At 47.1% G+C, this 17,429-nt stretch overlaps 1 protein-coding gene, 1 non-coding gene and 1 pseudogene across 2 annotated transcripts in view; 2 read left to right on the top strand and 1 right to left on the bottom strand.

The window, feature by feature from the left end:
• The window catches only part of LOC137631895 (uncharacterized), an 83,000-nt gene that overhangs the window by 13,596 nt on the left and 51,975 nt on the right, over positions 1 to 17,429 (top strand). The window lies entirely within an intron of this gene.
• On the top strand, positions 1,443 to 1,561 carry LOC137632098 (5S ribosomal RNA; annotated as a pseudogene).
• LOC137632100 (5S ribosomal RNA) lies at positions 8,206 to 8,324 on the bottom strand. Its single transcript, XR_011042017.1, has one exon. It is a non-coding gene; the product is annotated as a 5S ribosomal RNA (ribosomal RNA).

Genomic DNA, 17,429 nt, shown 5'->3' with positions numbered 1-17,429 from the left:
CACACACCAATGGGCGCCAACGGTTTTCTGACCGTCTAGGATCGCCTGATTAACAGCTTGCTTCAGCGCTCACCTTCCTGATGCACCTGCGTGCCTTCTGTTAGCGCGATGCGCGCTAACCATCACTAGTCTCTCGCGCGTTGGCAATCGCCTACGCGCCCGCGCGATTTTTCACCTATGCGCTAGCGTTTGGTTAACGCACCACCGCTCGCAAACGCGCCGTCGCTTGCCAACGCGCCTTCACTCTCCTACGGGCTATCGCTCGCCAGAACGCGCCATCGCTCGTCGACGCGCCATCGCCCGCCTACGCATCATCGGTCTCCCGACCGCCTGTGCTCACCCGCGCGTCCACACACCCACGTGCCCGCGCGTCCGCACTCCCACGTGCCTGCACGCCTACGCTCATGCGCGGCCGCGCACATGCTCTCCAATGTTCGCCCGCTTGCGAACCAACGGTGTTCCTCTGCGCGGACGGACGGTGCTCCTCTGCGCGGACGGACGGTGCTCCGTCGCGCGGACCGACGGTGCTCCGTCGCGCGGACGGACGGTGCTCCTCTGCGCGGACGGACGGTGCTCCGTCGCGCGGACCGACGGTGCTCCGTCGCGCGGACCGACGGTGCTCCGTCGCGCGGACCGACGGTGCTCCGTCGCGCGGACCGACGGTGCTCCGTCGCGCGGACCGACGGTGCTCCGTCGCGCGGACCGACGGTGCTCCGTCGCGCGGACCGACGGTGCTCCGTCGCCCGGACCGACGGTGCTCCGTCGCCCGGACCGACGGTGCTCCGTCGCCCGGACCGACGGTGCTCCGTCGCGCGGACCGACGGTGCTCCGTCGCCCGGACCGACGGTGCTCCGTCGCCCGGACCGACGGTGCTCCGTCGCCCGGACCGACGGTGCTCCGTCGCCCGGACCGACGGTGCTCCGTCGCGCGGACCGACGGTGCTCCGTCGCCCGGACCGACGGTGCTCCGTCGCCCGGACCGACGGTGCTCCGTCGCGCGGACCGACGGTGCTCCGTCGCGCGGACCGACGGTGCTCCGTCGCGCGAACTTTGGCTTAAATCTTGCAGTATCCATTGCTCGCCTATGGGTTATCGCTCGCCGACCACCAGCTCTCGCCCTTCCTACCACGCTCGCCCTCCTCCTGCGCTCCTTCGCTCACCTTAGTTCGCGTTCCTGCGTGCCCGCGCATGGGCGCTTCCACGTTCGCCCACACGCAAACCTCCCCAGAGAACTCTCCCTGCTTTCCTCATGGCCGCTCAGGTGCAGGCTTCCGCCTTCTTCGCCTTTTGGAGGTCTGGTCAACTCCGGTAGGCTCAGGTTCGACCTTCTTCAGCGCCGGGACAAGCTTCCGGATGCTTACCATGAGTGGGGGTTCATGGTATTTTGCTAGTAGCCTTCTCTTCTTCTGCCTCAACATCTGGAGTATCTAGCCATGATATTGAGTCAATGGCCTTACCACGTTGGAAACCCCGCTTCTCGTCCGTCCAGCGAGGTTAAGCAACGTCGAGTCTGGTCGGTACTTGGATGGGTGACCGCCTGGGGATGCCAGATTCTGTTGCCGCCTCCTCCGAGCCTTCCCTTCAGTTGACTGTGGCAAGGCTGAGGAGAGTCGCAGTACCTGTTCTCAGTCAAGCAGAGCTTTCAGCCCTACCTTGGAATGTTTCCTAGTTCTCTTTTCCTCATTGACCCGTCTAAAGTTCCGAACGGTCGCCTTAGGATAAGTTCCCTGTGGGGCGGCCCAAGTTCCGGTGGTTTCAAAGCAACGATTAACCGGACTTTCTGGCCCCTATGGGACCAGCGGAACGATTAGACCTGCAATGGGTGTTGACCTATGGAACCTCTTGATGGGAGTGGATATTCTCGTCCTTTCCCCACATTTTTTATGCTTATGCTGAAGGATACCTCTCCATCATTCAGGCAGGCTTAGGGGCCGTAGTCTGGCCCCTCTACAGATCCTACAGCTCCTGCCGAGTCGCTCCGTGCACGTCGACTTCATGGTACTGGCGTGTTCTAACCAGCAGGGGACGCATTTTCTCACCTTCGCATCTTACAGTAGAGATACCGAGATGATTTGAGATCCTCTCAATACCACCATCGGCTCTCTCATTCGGGGCAGAGGAATGTTCTCTCCGACTATCCGAGCAGAGCCTCGTAGAGAGAGTGTACCTGGTGGTCTTTGGCCTTGAGTAACCAGCAAGTTCTGGCCTGGGGGACCTGATCGCGACAGCTTGGAACCTCAAGCTTCCGTTGTTCTTCCCCCCAGTCTCAGACCCCGAGACTCTGGCAAGATGCATTCCGGTGATGGTGGGACAACATCGACGCCTGCGTCTTCCCTCCTTTGTTGTCTGTTGAGAATGGGTCTCAACAAGACCAGGTTGTCTGTCAACCTTTCAATGGCCCTGAGAGCTCCACTGGGACTATACGCAGAACGGTTTCCAGACCCTCTGCTTCCCCTGACGGAACTTCTGGGAGAGCTTCTCCCATGGCACAGGCTACTCGAACAACCACACTGCAACATCTTTCACGATCCGGGGCGTCGCTTCGGCTTCATGCCTGGAGACACTACGCCTCCTCCTCAAGAAGAGACAACCCGCTAAAGTCGCGGGACGGAGGTCGCGTCATCTGCGATAGTCATCCGCAGGGGTCTTCCAGGTGAAGTGGAGAGTCTTCGGTGATTGGTGTCGTGGGAGATATCTCTTCCCTTGAGGCCTCTTCTCCAGCAATAACGAACTTATTGCCTTTCGGCGGGGGGAAACTCCTTTCCGCTCTCGGCAATGAAGCCGGTCGCTCAGCCTTTCCCTGACCTTCAGGCTTAAAGGAATAGCTTTTTCCTTCCCGCTGGACCTTTCCTCGCTCATGCGAAGCTGCGAACGTCCCTGCCCTAGTCGGAGTGAGACCTTCAACATGGAGCATGGCTCAGACTTTTTAGTCCCTTAAGAGATCTTCTCAAGACCCTTTACGTCAGGCCTCTGATCGTATTCCGTCTTGGGTCTCCTGCTCACTCTGGCCGCGGCCAGTGTGTAAGCAATCTTCTTGGTCTCGTACGACTCCGCCCTTTCTAAGGAATGGGGGAAGGCAACATTCAGGTTCGCTCCTGAGTTGTTGGCTAGACTCAGAATCTTGGGGTCCCGGCCTTCGGTCCAATTCCTTCAAGATTTCGAGTCACCATTCTATATCTGATGTCCCAAAACCTTCTCCTTCTTGCCAGTAAAGGAATCGAGAGGTTAGCTTTGGGAACAGCTGCAGTTTGTCTTCACGTGCAGCCGGGTTGGGAGCACAAGAAGGACACGGGGGAGAGTCACCAGTATACCTCTTCAGCTCGGACTTAAGGACATTCATCTCGACCTGAATCCAGACCCTCCCCCGTCACGTCGCCCTACAACACGATGTCGGATACATTGCAGCGTCCCTCGCCTTCGAGTAATACTACTCTGTGACGTAGGTGCTACAAGCTGGAGTCTGGAAGCGTCTAATGACCTTCGCAGCCCGCTTCCTGCAGGGCGTGACCCACAGGAGTTTCGATACGTTTCTATCGCTCTGTGGTGGCTACACAACAGCTGGTCTAACCTCAGGCTCCTTTTTGGACAGGTAGCAGAAGGTTGAGAGCATTGTTATCAGGTTTTAGTCTGCATGAACGAAAGAAGTATGTCTGGCCCTTACTTCTTTCTTCATTTTCCCCTCTACTGGGAAGCAGCATCCTGGTCTCTGCATAGCTGACCTCGAACCTCTGCAGGTAAACCATGCTTCCTTGTGTTCCGAGTATTGAGTCAATACTGTCGCGTCCCCCATACCCTGACGAGGTGGTATTGGGAACGTCCTAACCCAGAGTTCCTTCTGGAACTCTAGGTCAACTGCCTAGGACAGGTCACACTTCTTCCTTCACACACAAGCTTATGTAGGCCACACGGTTCCTTGCGGAGCAAGGAACTTGTGAGGTGCAGGGACTCCTTTTCTCGAGTGCGACTCACTCGGATTCTGAGTCCCCGGGTAAAGCCAAAGCCAGTATGGCTGGGGACTTTCCACCCTTCCTAAGGGCCTTCCTAAGGGGTAAGTCACCCAATGTAAAAAGCGTGGTTTGTATTTCGGTTACGGAACAAATGACAAATTCGAAGATAATTTGTATTTTTCCTAACCATACAAACCTTAGCTATTTACATATATTTGCCCGCCAGCCCTGTCCCCAAGACAAGTCCTACCTCTAAGTGAAAGTGAAGCATTCACCTGTGTGTGAGGGGGGGGTGAGGGGTAGCTAGCTACCACTCCCCCCCCCTCCCCCCCCCGCTAACTAGCGCGGGGGTATTACACCCTCGTTAAATTCTAATGGCTCGCCATTTCAGCTACGCTAAAAGGTAAACCCAATGTAAATAGCTAAGGTTTTGTATGGTTAGGAAAAATACAAATTATCTTCAAATTTGTCATACTAATGGAAGAGTAGAAGAGTTAATTCGTTTCCATGAAAAGCAGCCTAGTCATATACGTATATGAATAGTAATAGGTAAAATATATAATGAATAGAGGTAAAATTACAGTTTTAACCAGCACTGGATTTCTAATTACAAAATATATTTGTCCTATTTTATACAATGTGTTTTGAACATATTTGATTTGTAGGCTTTGCTTCTTATTTGGCTTCTTCCCATTTCTATATGGGGTCGCTGTTTCAAATGAGCCTTTTCCATCTATTTCCATCTCGCTCCTTAGCTTCATTAACTCCCTTCTCTCTCAATTCCTCCCATACATAGTCCCTCCATCTCTTTCTTGGTCTTCCCCGTCTTCTACTTTGAACTTCGATATCCATGATCTTATGCTATACAGTATTTGTCAGAAATAAGTACACTGTACTGTACTGTAGTTTTGGACTAACAGAACCTAAAGAACAGCAATGATGGGGGTCCACAGTGGGAAATTGGATATTTTGGGTGGGTGGAATAAACTTAATGAGTAAAATAAGTGAAGTTGTCTATCGTATCTACGCCCACCTCCCATTACTTACTGGGGGGAGAGGCTTTTCCCACTTTCAAACTCCCTCCCCCCCTTCCGGAACCTCTCTTCTAACGACACTAAACTGTTGGTGGGGCAAATATAGAATGAATAAAATAAGGAGACTGTATAACTAACTGCATCCTCTTGACCTAACTAGGGGGCTGGTTTCTCTTTATTTACTAACTACAGGACCTGCTACCTCACTAAACTTTAATGCAATCGGAATTTGCAGATGTCAAAGGATGGGATAAATTAAATTTCAAAAGCACCCACGCTGCCAATTGGTTCTTGATTATTGAAAGAGCAGTCTGTCATTTACCATCAGAAGCTCCTCCAATCTATAATAGTCAGAGGATATATTGACAGCCCTTTAATTAAAAAAGAATGGGCCCAACACTTATGCAACCATTGCTTCACAAACAAAATTAATTTCAGTGGAGGAAGATGGAGTCCATGAAGGAGGAAAGTTCCTAGAGGATAACAATGTTATTGCACTATTGTATTACCTTAGTTTTCAGGATTATTACAGTACTGTGAATGGTTGTCTTCCCAAAAAAACTAAGGCAGACTTACATTAAGAACACTTCACTCTTGTAGGAAGCACTAAATATTCACAAAGAAGAATGTAAACTCTTCTCAGGATTTCCTCTATAAATTCAGTGCAACCATCTAATACCAAAATGCTTCTATTGTAACTGCAAATACCAAATATCTGCACTGTGGAAGCCATGACAGTTGACTACTGTACACTGTTTTTTTTTTTTTTTTTTTTTTTAGGACATCTGAATTCGAACAAATGAAACTAAGGATCCAACCAGGTTTTTACATTTTTACTATACCTACAGTTCATCCTAACAAGACTGAAATTAAAAAAGATAGTCAGGAATTTTTACCCTAAATGCATTGCAAAAAAACAAAATTTCAATGGGAGCAATATTTTCATTGCACTGTTGAGATGTTTTTGGGACTTGGAAACATATCCGTAATCATTGTTAGTTCCTACACAAATACAAACCCCTGTCATTTAATAGGAGTATTTTTTCAGCTTGGCTGGAACTTTGGCTGTTTAAATTTATGACATTGTATTGTTAATTACTGGTGGGTGGCGGGAATTCCTTTCTCGCAGCCAATACGCCAAGTAGCCACTTTATTTTCACCCGTCGGGGAATACAGACGTGTTCCCAGCGCTATCAATTAGCTTCTTAATTTTTTGTTTTATTCTGGCTTATGGTTAGCAGCTCGTTGTGTGGGTAGGAATTTTAAGAAGATGAAAGGTTTTGCAGTTTTCTTGATTACTGTAGCTGACTGACAGCTTGTATGTAATCACCTGATATACTATAGACTTTTTGTTCCTGTAAAAGGGATTTTGACGAAGGAAAAATCTATTTCTGGGCGAGAGACCTGTGCCGCCCAGTGAAATACTCCTAGAGCACTTATTTCTAAGGAATATAACTGCTATATATTACCAGAGAAAAAAAGCATAGGAATGCCAGGTTGAACCCAGCTCGCTCACCTATATAAGGTGTCGGTATAAAATACTGGGGCGTGATAATTCACAACCAGAGGTCTCGCACTATTTAGATATCTCCTCTTCAAAATCCCCGCCACAGCGAGGTGCCGTTCAACACTACTACCACTAACCCAACCCACGCCAGTGACGTCACTCCTCATAGCACCCAAGGTTTGGGGCCCATGTTGGGAGGGAAGTCAAGGGAGGGTTCACTGGGCGGCACAGGTCTCTCGCCCAGAAATAGATTTTTCCTTCCTCAAAATCCCTTTTCTGGGCTCCGACCTGTGCCGCGCAGTGAAATAGTACCAGAGAAATGGTCCCAAAACTTGGAACAATACCTGAGGAAGTAACAAAATCCAAAATAACAGGTAAGAGGATAGCAAGACATAGTTGATTAAGGTTCACTATGTTCAGGAGGAATCACATTCCCTGCTGCCACTGTAGCAAATATAAGGCTTCCAGAGGTTTTAAGCAGTGGCGTTTAAATACTGTTGGAGACTTCCGGCCTGTATATTTAGTAAGTCCAGTGAAGTTCATAGTAATTAACTGAGGTAGCTACAGCTCATATATCATGGACGTAAGGGAGTGATGTGGGAATGATTCTAGGTAGCCCGTTAATGAAATGCAGAATCTTCTGTCTGAGTCCTTTCAGGATGATGGTTCTTCACCTTCTCTAATGGGTAAGGGCCCCGAGGACTGAACGGGAGATATGTTTAAGTAGGCTTCCAGAGTGTTTACTGGACATAAAGATGGGTCCTGCGGAAGTGGGACAATCTTCCAGGGGAACCGTCTGTCCTGGGGGTCCTCATTTTCGCTAAAAATCTTTTGTCAGGGGAAAGGAGTACTTCCCCTGACGAGAGAAAATTCAATATGACCTGGATCTCTAGACAAGGCTGAAAGTTCTGATATTCTGGCGCCAGAAGTCAGGTTCATTAAGAACAAGGATTTCCTAACCAATGGAATATAATGGCAAGTCTCGTTAAGAGTGTCTGAAGCCAATTTAATTACTTCATTCAGAAACCAGGAAACTGAGCTATGGTGAGTTGATGGTTTCAATCTGGCGCAGGTTCTCGGGATGGATGAGAAGTATGAATCTGTAAGGGCAATAATAAAGCCAATTGTAAAACCTTCAAGGGTGACTTAATTTGTGGTAATAGTACAAGTCTCTAAGTCTGATTCAAATAAAATTCTGAAGAAGGTTACTGTCAGATTCATAGTCATTGTCTCAACCTTTGAGTCCCTTAAAAACTGGCAAGTTTCATAACAGCCGAATCATACTGTCGAAGGGTGGATCCCCTCTTATCTGATTCTAAAAATAACGTATTTGAGGATCAATATCTGCACCTCTTGAGCTGCAAATTTCATAAAGTCCAGAAAGGTAGGGCATTCTGAATTTGAGGAAGCTAACACACAGCGAGTTGTACTGCTTGTGTTTGTATTGGATTGGGGATCTGTCGAGGTGGAGAACCAGTTCCACCAGAAGGGGAAACCCGTTGTGCTTGGGCCAGATGGGGACTACTAGAGCAACTTGGCCTTTGAAAGTCCTGAGCTTGTCTAACACTTTCATCGACAGATTTATTGGTGGGAATAGGTAAATTCTCTCCCAAGTGTTCCAGACTAATGATAGTGCGCCTGTGGCGTAAGCCCGAGGATCCGGGCTGGGAGCTACGTAGCACTCTAGTTGTAGTTGGACTTTGTTGCAAACAGATCTATCTCAACAGCATCTGGTGTTCCCAGGCGGTCACCCATCCAAGTACTGACCAGACCCAACGTTGCTTAACTTCGCTGATCGGACGAGAAGCGGTGTTTTCAACGTGGTATGGCCGTTGACCTCCTAAAAGTTCGAACAAATATTAATGACTGACGAACTAACGAGAAAAAAGGGCAGAGCCGAACCATGAACGGTAAGAACGGGGACGCCGTTCATATATAAACACTTCTCCATTAATAAAAACAGAGGTTACACTGCCCAATCTCGCTAACATACATGGATAAAGTACTTAACTTCGATGGGGTATCATGGGAATCGGCCATCGATTATAAAATAATGATAAATCCAAGGATAAACACGAGAAAAAAACATGTTGGACTTAATAACAACAAGTGCTATAAAGGAGTGACGTCACTGGCGTGGGTTGGGTTAGTGGTAGTAGTGTTGAACGGCACCTCGCTGTGGCGGGGCTTTTGAAGAGGAGATATCTAAATAGTGCGAGACCTCTGGTTGTGAATTATCACGCCCCAGTATTTTATACCGACACCTTATATAGGTGAGCGAGCTGGGTTCAACCTGGCATTCCTATGCTTTTTTTCTCTGGTAATATATAGCAGTTATATTCCTTAGAAATAAGTGCTCTAGGAGTATTTCACTGCGCGGCACAGGTCGGAGCCCAGAAATAGTATTTTTAAATATTAAACTTAGCTGGTGAATATATAAATAGCTTACGTTTCCGACGGTCGACAGATTCCAAAAACTCGCGAGCGATCGCCATGAAGGTTGCCGGGTGTGCCCACCAGCGCCGACTATCGGCCAGATACCGCATATACTTCTCAACCAAACCAGTTCTTCTCTGTCGGTGGTAGTGACAGCATTGGTTCCGCTCGCGCTTAACCTCAAGTTTCTACCGATTGGTGAAGTACTTGTTCTTGGTTTTATTGCTTTCGCTGTGTTGGTTTTCTTCGATAAAACTCTTGAAACCCTTTTTTGATTATTGTTGCTGAACTTGGCTTTCTTTTGGATTTTCTTTGAGATTTTCATAATGACTGACCCTTCTCCTGTCTATCGTAAATGTGCGAAAGACTAATAAACGTCTTCCGAAAGCTTCCCTCGATCCTCATACTGTTTGTGCTAATTGCCGTGGTAAATCTTGTCAATTAGGGGATCGATGTGAGGAATGTATTGTTTTATCGGAATTCGAGTGGTTGGAGTATGAGAAATATACTCGGAAACTCGAAAGAGATAGGGTGAGAAGAAGCTCTTCTAGATCTATAGATTTTTCCTCTTCCCATGCCCCTGAACCTAATCCTTCTCATGTAGTGGTAGTTTCAGAACCCCCTATTGGCACTAATGAACCTTCTATGCGTGAGATGATATTGGCCATTCAAGCGTTGGGTGAGAAGGTCGAATCCTTGGCCTCGGACAGGAACCAGCTTATGTCCGACGTTAAAATTTTAAAGGGTCAAAGTGGTTAAGTGGAAAGTGCTTCAAATGTGTTTAGTGTTTTGACGGAGGGTTCGTCTGTTCGTGCTTGTCACTTGCCTAGTCCGAGACCTCTTTCAAGCTCCCCTGCACCAGGGAGAAGGAATGTCGTAGGACTTAAGGGAGTGAGAGGTGTAAACCAACGTACAGACATTCCCTCAAAGGTATCAGACGTTGCTCTTCAAGCGCATCCTTACCATAAGACGGGAGAGACGAAGTTTTCCTCGTCTTCCGATGATTCGTCTCCTAAGAAGCCTTGGCGTAAGGTTTCAAGACCTTTGAAACGCAAGTCAGTCCCTTCAGGACAGGTCCAGCGTCCTGGCTGTAGTCATTGGGACAGCTCTGACCGTATTCAGTCATCGGATGACTGTTCTCCTGTTAAGCGTAAACGTGACGTTGAGTTCGAGGGTCTCGTTCGGTGCGATGACTTGCATGCACAGACGTTGCCGACGTCACGGCCCGTTTCGACTCCTGTTGACCCTAAGTGGAGTGTCTTACAAGACATGCAGTTGAAACTTTCATCCTTAATGGGAGTTTATGATCATGACCAGGTTCGTAAAGATCCTTTGCTTGCGGTTCGTCAGTCCAGCAAGCGTGACGCAGGTCTTCAACCTCCTAAGCGAGATTTGTCTCGTCGTTTTGACGTTAGCGCTAATGTTAGCGGTGCTGTTAAACGTGATTCTGATCGTGTTCCTCGTCAGTCGCGTCAGTTACGTGACGTTGAACCTCAGTTTCCGCAGTCACAGCGTGACGTTGAGCAGCAGTCACCGCAGTCCCGACGTGACGTTCGTCGGCCGACTCTGTTGTCCCGACGTGACGTCGAACGTCAGTCGCCACAGTCTGGTGTTGTTTTTCAGCCTCAAGACCTGCAGTGTTTGCAGTCTCGACGTGACGTCGTTCCCTCGACTTTTGCTGCGGCTCCTTCGCATATTGATGTGGCCTGTCAATCGTTGCCGCCTCGGCATGCTGTGTTTTCTCCATGTTGCAAGACTTTGCCTTTGTCGGATGATGTTCCTTCGGATGAGGAAGTTGTTGATCCCCTTCCTGCTGATGTTCCTTTGGGGATCCCTTCAGATGGAGAGGAGCCTAGGGTTGTCCAGCAATCCCTTGACTTTAAAAAGATTATGCTTATCTTTAGGGATCTTTTTCCCGATCATTTTGTTACTGCGGCTCCACGTTCACCGCCGTCTGAATTCACGTTAGGCATGACTTCTTCGACTCCGTCGTTTACGAAGTTGGTTCTCTCTCGCTCTTCTAAGAGAGCCTTGCTTTTGTTGGGAGACTGGTTTATGACCAGGAGAGGTTTAGGTAAGTCTTCTTTTGCCTTTCCCCCTTTCAAATTGGCTTCTCGTGCGAGCGTCTGGTATGACACGGGAGAAGTTCCTGGCTTGGGGGTGCCTGCCTCTGCCCAGGGAGACTTTTCAAGCCTTGTAGACTCTCCTCGTCGTCTAGCCATGAGACGCTCGAAGGTTTGCTGGTCCTCTACAGATCTGGATCATCTCCTTAAAGGAATTTTCCGTGCCTTCGAGGTTTTCAATTTTTTGGATTGGTCCCTGGGAGCCTTAAGTAAGAAGGTCTCTTCAGCGGACAGGGATGTCTCTATTCAGATAATGTCTTGCATAGACAAGGCAATAAGGGATGGCTCTAATGAACTGGCGGCTACGTTCACAGCAGGAGTTCTTAAGAAGAGAGAGACTCTGTGTTCTTTTCTTTCTGCAGGGGTTACTCCCTGTCAGAAGTCAGAACTTCTTTTTGCTCCCTTATCTTCTACTTCGTTCCCTCAACAGCTTATTAGAGATATCGCGGCATCTCTTGTTCAGAAGGACATGCATGATTTAATGGCCACGTCTGCTCGTAAGGTTTTGCCTTCGTCTTCTCATGTCAGCAGACCCAAGTTTGACACGCCAGCGGCGAGGTTTATCCCGCCTTTTCGTGGCAGAGCTCCCAGTAGGGGAGGCTCTCGTGCCGATAGCAAATGAGGTAAGAAGAGAGGATCTAAATCCTCACGTGGCAGAGTCTGACTGCCCACGTCTTCAGACAGCAGTAGGGGCCAGATTGACCAACTTCTGGCAGGCCTGGGAGAAGAGGGGTGCAGACCGGGAGTCTGTTTTGTTGCTGAAGGAGGGTTACAAAATTCCTTTTGTACGAAGACCTCCTCTTGTGAAAGTTCCGATAGACCTCTCTCCCAGGTATCGAGAGGAGACAAAGAGACAGGCGTTGCATCTTCAGGTGTCTCTGTTGTTAGAAAAGGGGGCGGTGATGAAAGTCTCGGACCTTCAATCCCCAGGTTTTTACAACCGTCTCTTCCTGGTTCCGAAGAACACAGGAGGTTGGAGGCCAGTGCTGGATGTAAGTGCTCTCAACGTGTTTGTTGTAAAAACAAAATTCGCGATGGAGACCACCAAATCCGTTTTAGCAGCGGTCAGAGAGGGCGACTGGATGGTCTCTCTCGACCTGCAGGATGCGTACTTCCACATTCCGATACATCCAAATTCTCAACATTATCTGAGGTTTGTGTACAGGAAGGTGGTGTATCAATTCTGAGCACTGTTCTTCGGCCTCAGCCCTGCTCCTCTTGTTTTTACGAGGCTCATGCGGAATGTAGCGAAGTTCCTACATTTATCGGGGATCAGAGCCTCCCTGTATTTGGACGACTGGTTACTCAGGGCGTCGTCCCGTCATCGCTGTCTGCAGGACCTACAGTGGACTTTGGACCTAGCCAAAGAGTTAGGTCTCTTGGTGAACATGGAGAAGTCGCAACTGACTCCATCCCAGACCATTCTCTATTTTGGGATGGAGATAGAGTCGAGTTTTTCGGGCTTTTCCGTCTTCCAACAGGATCGAGCAGGCTTTGCTCAAAGTCCGTCTCGTGCAAGAGAAAAACAGTTTGGATGAGCCTCCTAGGGACTCTTTCGTCGCTGGAGCAGTTTATCTCTCTAGGGAGACTCAACCTACGCCCTCTCCAGTTCCACCTAGACATCCATTGGAACAAGGAGAAGGGTTTAGAGACGGTCTCGATTCCAATCTTCGATTCAGTCAAGACTTGTCTAGCTTGGTGGGACAGCAACATAAGACTTCGGGAAGGTCTTTCTCTGGCAGTCAAGAACCCAAACCATGTGTTGTTTTCAGACGCATCGGATTTGGGTTGGGGGGCGACTCTGGACAATCTGGAGTGCTCGGGTCTTTGGTCCGCAGACCAGAGGAGTCTTCACATAAACTGCAAAGAGCTTTTAGCAGTCCATCTAGCGTTAAGGAGTTTCTAGAGTCTGGTTCGAAACAAGGTGGTGGAGGTGAATGCAGACAATACCACGGCCTTGGCTTACATCTCTAAGCAAGGAGGCCCTCACTCCCACTCTCTTTTCGTCATCGCAAGGGACCTTCTCACTTGTTCAAAAGATCGAAACATCTCTCTTTTGATGAGATTCGTCCAAGGGGAGTTGAATGTCTTAGCGGACTGTCTCAGTCGAAGAGGACAGGTGATTCCTACGGAGTGGACGCTCCACAAGGATGTGTGCGAGAGACTATGGATGACTTGGGGTCGACCCACCATCGATCTCTTTGCGACCTCTTTGACAAAAAGGCTCCCGACTTATTGCTCTCCGGTTCCAGATCCAGAGGCGGCCCACATAGACGCTTTTCTTCTGGACTGGTCTCACCTAGACGTCTATGCCTTTCCACCTTTCAAGATCCTAAACAAGGTGCATCAGAAGTTCGCCTCTCACGAAGGGACCAGGTTGACGTTGGTTGTTCCCCTCTGGCCCGCGAGAGAGTGGTTCACAGGGGTACTTCTATGTCTAGTAGACATTCCAAGAAGTCTGCCGTTGCGGATGGATCTCTTGCGGCAGCCTCATGTAAAGAGATTTCATCAAAGCCTCCCCGCGCTTCGTCTAACTGCCTTCAGACTATCGAAAGACTCTCTAGAGCTCGAGGGTTTTCGAAGGAGGCAGCTAGAGCGATTGCGAGGGCTAGAAGATCCTCTACCATCAGGATCTATCAGTCTAAATGGGAGGTATTTAGAGACTGGTGCAAGTCCTCCTCTATTTCCTCTTCCAGTACCTCTGTAGTGCAGATTGCAGATTTTCTGCTTTATCTGAGAAACGGTCGCTCCCTTTCTGCATCTACCATTAAAGGCTACAGAAGCATGTTAGCTTCTGTTTTCAGGCATAGAGATTTGGATCTTTCTAATAACAAAGATCTTCAAGACCTGCTTAAATCTTTTGAGACTTCCAAGGAGCGTCATATTTCTACTCCTGCTTGGAACTTGGACGTGGTCCCACAGTTCCTTATGTCAGACAGGTTTGAACCATTAAATTCAGCCTCCCTGAAGGATCTTACCCTCAAGACACTTTTCTTGGTGAGCTTGGCTTCTGCGAAAAGGGTTAGTGAGATACATGCTTTTAGCAAGAATATCGGCTTCTCCGCTAGTAAAGCAGTATGTTCTCTTCAACTTTGTTTCTTGGCCAAGAATGAACTTCCGTCTCGTCCTTGGCCTAAATCATTTGAAATCCCCAGTCTATCTGAGATTGTGGGGAATGAAGTTGAAAGAGTGCTGTGCCCTGTTAGAGCTCTTAAATTTTATTTATCCAGAACTAAACCGCTGCGAGGTTTTTCAGAGGCTTTATGGTGCTCCGTTAAAAAGCCCTCTTTGCCCATGTCGAAGAATGCGTTGTCTTATTTTATTAGACTATTGATTAGAGAGGCACACTCTCATTTAAGTGAGAAGGATCGTAATTTGCTTAAAGTCAAGGCTCATGAAGTTAGAGCGATAGCAACTTCAGTAGCGTTTAAACAAAATAGATCCCTTAAAAGTATTATGGACGCGACCTTTTGGAGAAGCAAGTCGGTGTTCGCTTCATATTACTTGAAAGATGTCCAGACTCTTTATGAGGACTGCTACACGTTGGGACCATTCGTAGCAGCGAGTGCAGTAGTGGGTGAAGGTTCTACCACTACATTCCCTTAATCCCAATATACTTTTAATCTTCTCTTGAAATTTTTAATCTTGTTTTGGGTTGTACGGGAGACTAAGAAGTCTTTCGCAATCTTTTGATTTGTCGGGTGGTCAAAATATTGTTTCTTGAGAGCGCCCAGATTAAGGGTATTGATGAGGTCCTGTTGTAGGGGTGTTCACCCTGGTTATAGCAGCTCCTGGGAGTCTTTCAGCATCCTAAGAGGATCGCTGGGCTTCGTGAGGATAGCGGACTAATGAGGCAGAGTAATCATCAGAGTCGGCTTCCTTATCAGGTACCTATACTTAAGTTTGTTTTTTTGAATATTTGTCAAAAACTCTTGAGCATATACGCCTTTATTGTTTTAATACTGGTGTCTACCCACCACCATGGGTGTGAATCAGCTATTTATATATTCACCGGCTAAGTTTAATATTTAAAAATGATATTTTCAATTTAAAATAAATTTTTGAATATACTTACCCGGTGAATATATATAATTAAAGGCCCTCCCTTCCTCCCCGATAGAGACCCTACGGACTGAGAAGAACTGGTTTGGTTGAGAAGTATATGCGGTATCTGGCCGATAGTCGGCGCTGGTGGGCACACCCGGCAACCTTCATGGCGATCGCTCGCGAATTTTTGGAATCTGTCGACCGTCGGAGACGTCAGCTATTTATATATTCACCGGGTAAGTATATTCAAAAATTTATTTTAAATTGAAAATATAATTTTTGTTGTTGTTTATTCCCTCGCTGATGTATAATAGTGACGATGATGGGATCGTAACATGGGAATGAAACGTTGTTGCACACTGTTGGTAGAAGGAGAACTTGAAGTTATTCCTTTACTTTTGCTGCACCTTGGTCTCATAGAGCCGACAGTGGATCCACACATATACTGAAAGGGATACCTCTCGATACGAAAGCTTCTGCTTATGAAATTTTCATGCTGCAAAACGAGATGCGACTCATTGCGAAAAATGTTTCATGATAATATAAGAGATACGCCAGCTAGGCTGAGATTAAATAGTCACCCGTTAAAAATGTGAGCTCAATTGAAGAAAATGGGTTGTTTATTATACATAATAGAAAATGTACCTCTATAGAAAGTGTAACTATGATAATAGTACTGTGCATATGGTTCTGTATATTTTGTTCAAGTACAGTATTGTACTCTAAATATTGTATTATTTTCTATTTATTATTGTACAGTATTATGTTTTAATAACTAGCGGATCTACATCGGGCTTAGAGAGCCACGCTCCGCAAGACTTACCGGCCTTAGGCTCGGGACAGCGGCGCTGGGATTCCATAAGGAAAGCAATAAAACGCCAAACAACCCAAGTAACACAGAGAAAGGATGTGAATGGTAAGGCACAAAGGGATGGGGAAGCACAAAGGAAACACGTGGTAACACAAAGGCGGGTTGGACGGGATGTGAGAGAGCGGCGAGATGATATCTATGCTGCGACCAGATGCTTACTGGCGAATCAAACCTAGCAGCACACTCGTGCGCTGACCCAGGGTCGCCTCAGGGCGAGTATCCATCCACCACGGGGCGACCCAACAAGGGAAACGGAGATAGGAGGAACTACGCAAAATTCTTGGTCGGATAGGGAGGAGATCCCAGGTACTCCTAAGAAAGTAGTTGGAGGTAAGTACTGTTAGGAAAAATACATTTTAAATATTTAACTTAGCCGGTGAATATATAATAGCTGCAACTCTGTTGCTCGACAGACACATACAATAAAAACTCGCCAGCGATCGCTATACAGGTTGCGGGTGTGCCCACCAGCGCCAACTGTCGGCCAGATACCACTCTCGATGTAAACAAAGACTCAATTTCTTCTCTGTCGACGTGTCGACAAGACGTACTTTTACTCGCTGTAGAACCTGGAGTTTTTCCCATCATATTTGGTGAAGTACTTTAATTTGGTTTGAGCTTTCGCAGTGCAGGTGTTTTATCTTCATCTTAAATCTTGAACTAGTTTTTGGATAGATTTAATTTTTTGATGACAAAGAGAGTATGGACTTTCTTTGACTTTTAAATGGCCGACCCTTCCCTTAGACGGAAGTGTGTTTAGGCTTTTAGCAATTATCTTATCACGTTATAAATTAATTATAGATTTTCCTCTATATATTTTATATCTCACCGCCTTTATTAGGCCTCTTCGATTAACTTTCCATTTATAATAAACATAAAAATAAATTTTAATGATTTGTTTATATGCGACCTTCCTGAGAGTAGGCGGTTCTAACTTGGAAACTGAAGTTAAACAACGTTGAGCCCTTTCAATCGTAAATAGCTTTTAAAGAGCTAATGATTTAAAACTTTTTAAATGAATATTTTTTAATAGATATTTTATGAAAGATTTTCTTTGAATAGTCTTCGTACTGTTTCAAAGATGAACTAACGTTTAGTTTATTTATGCTACGCAGTTTGCGCTCTATCGTTACGATAGAGAGAGAGAGTATCACGGTTTCACTTTGCAGGAAGAGTAAATCGACTCTGACGTTTTGTTCATTCTTCTTTCAAAGCTTAAATGTTTTAAATTATATTTTAAAGGAACTTTTTAATTGAAAAACCTTTCAGTTTTTTTTTTCCTTTGGTCAAATAACATATTTTTTTGACGAAACGTAAGTGGGCTCTTCTCTTAGGTGCGTAATCAAGAGAGAGAGAGAGAGAGATAGAGACGGAGGGAGAGAGAGGGGAGAAAACGTTCCGTTCAAGCGGGTAACGTTGTTCTCGAGTTACTCTCGTCCCTAGTCTCTGTACGGGGAGAAAGGAT

Source organism: Palaemon carinicauda, chromosome 40, assembly GCF_036898095.1.
Source record: "Palaemon carinicauda isolate YSFRI2023 chromosome 40, ASM3689809v2, whole genome shotgun sequence".
NCBI lineage: Eukaryota > Metazoa > Arthropoda > Malacostraca > Decapoda > Palaemonidae > Palaemon > Palaemon carinicauda.
The sequence above is the reverse complement of the archived record's forward strand: the minus strand, read 5'-3'. Positions and strand labels throughout refer to the sequence as shown.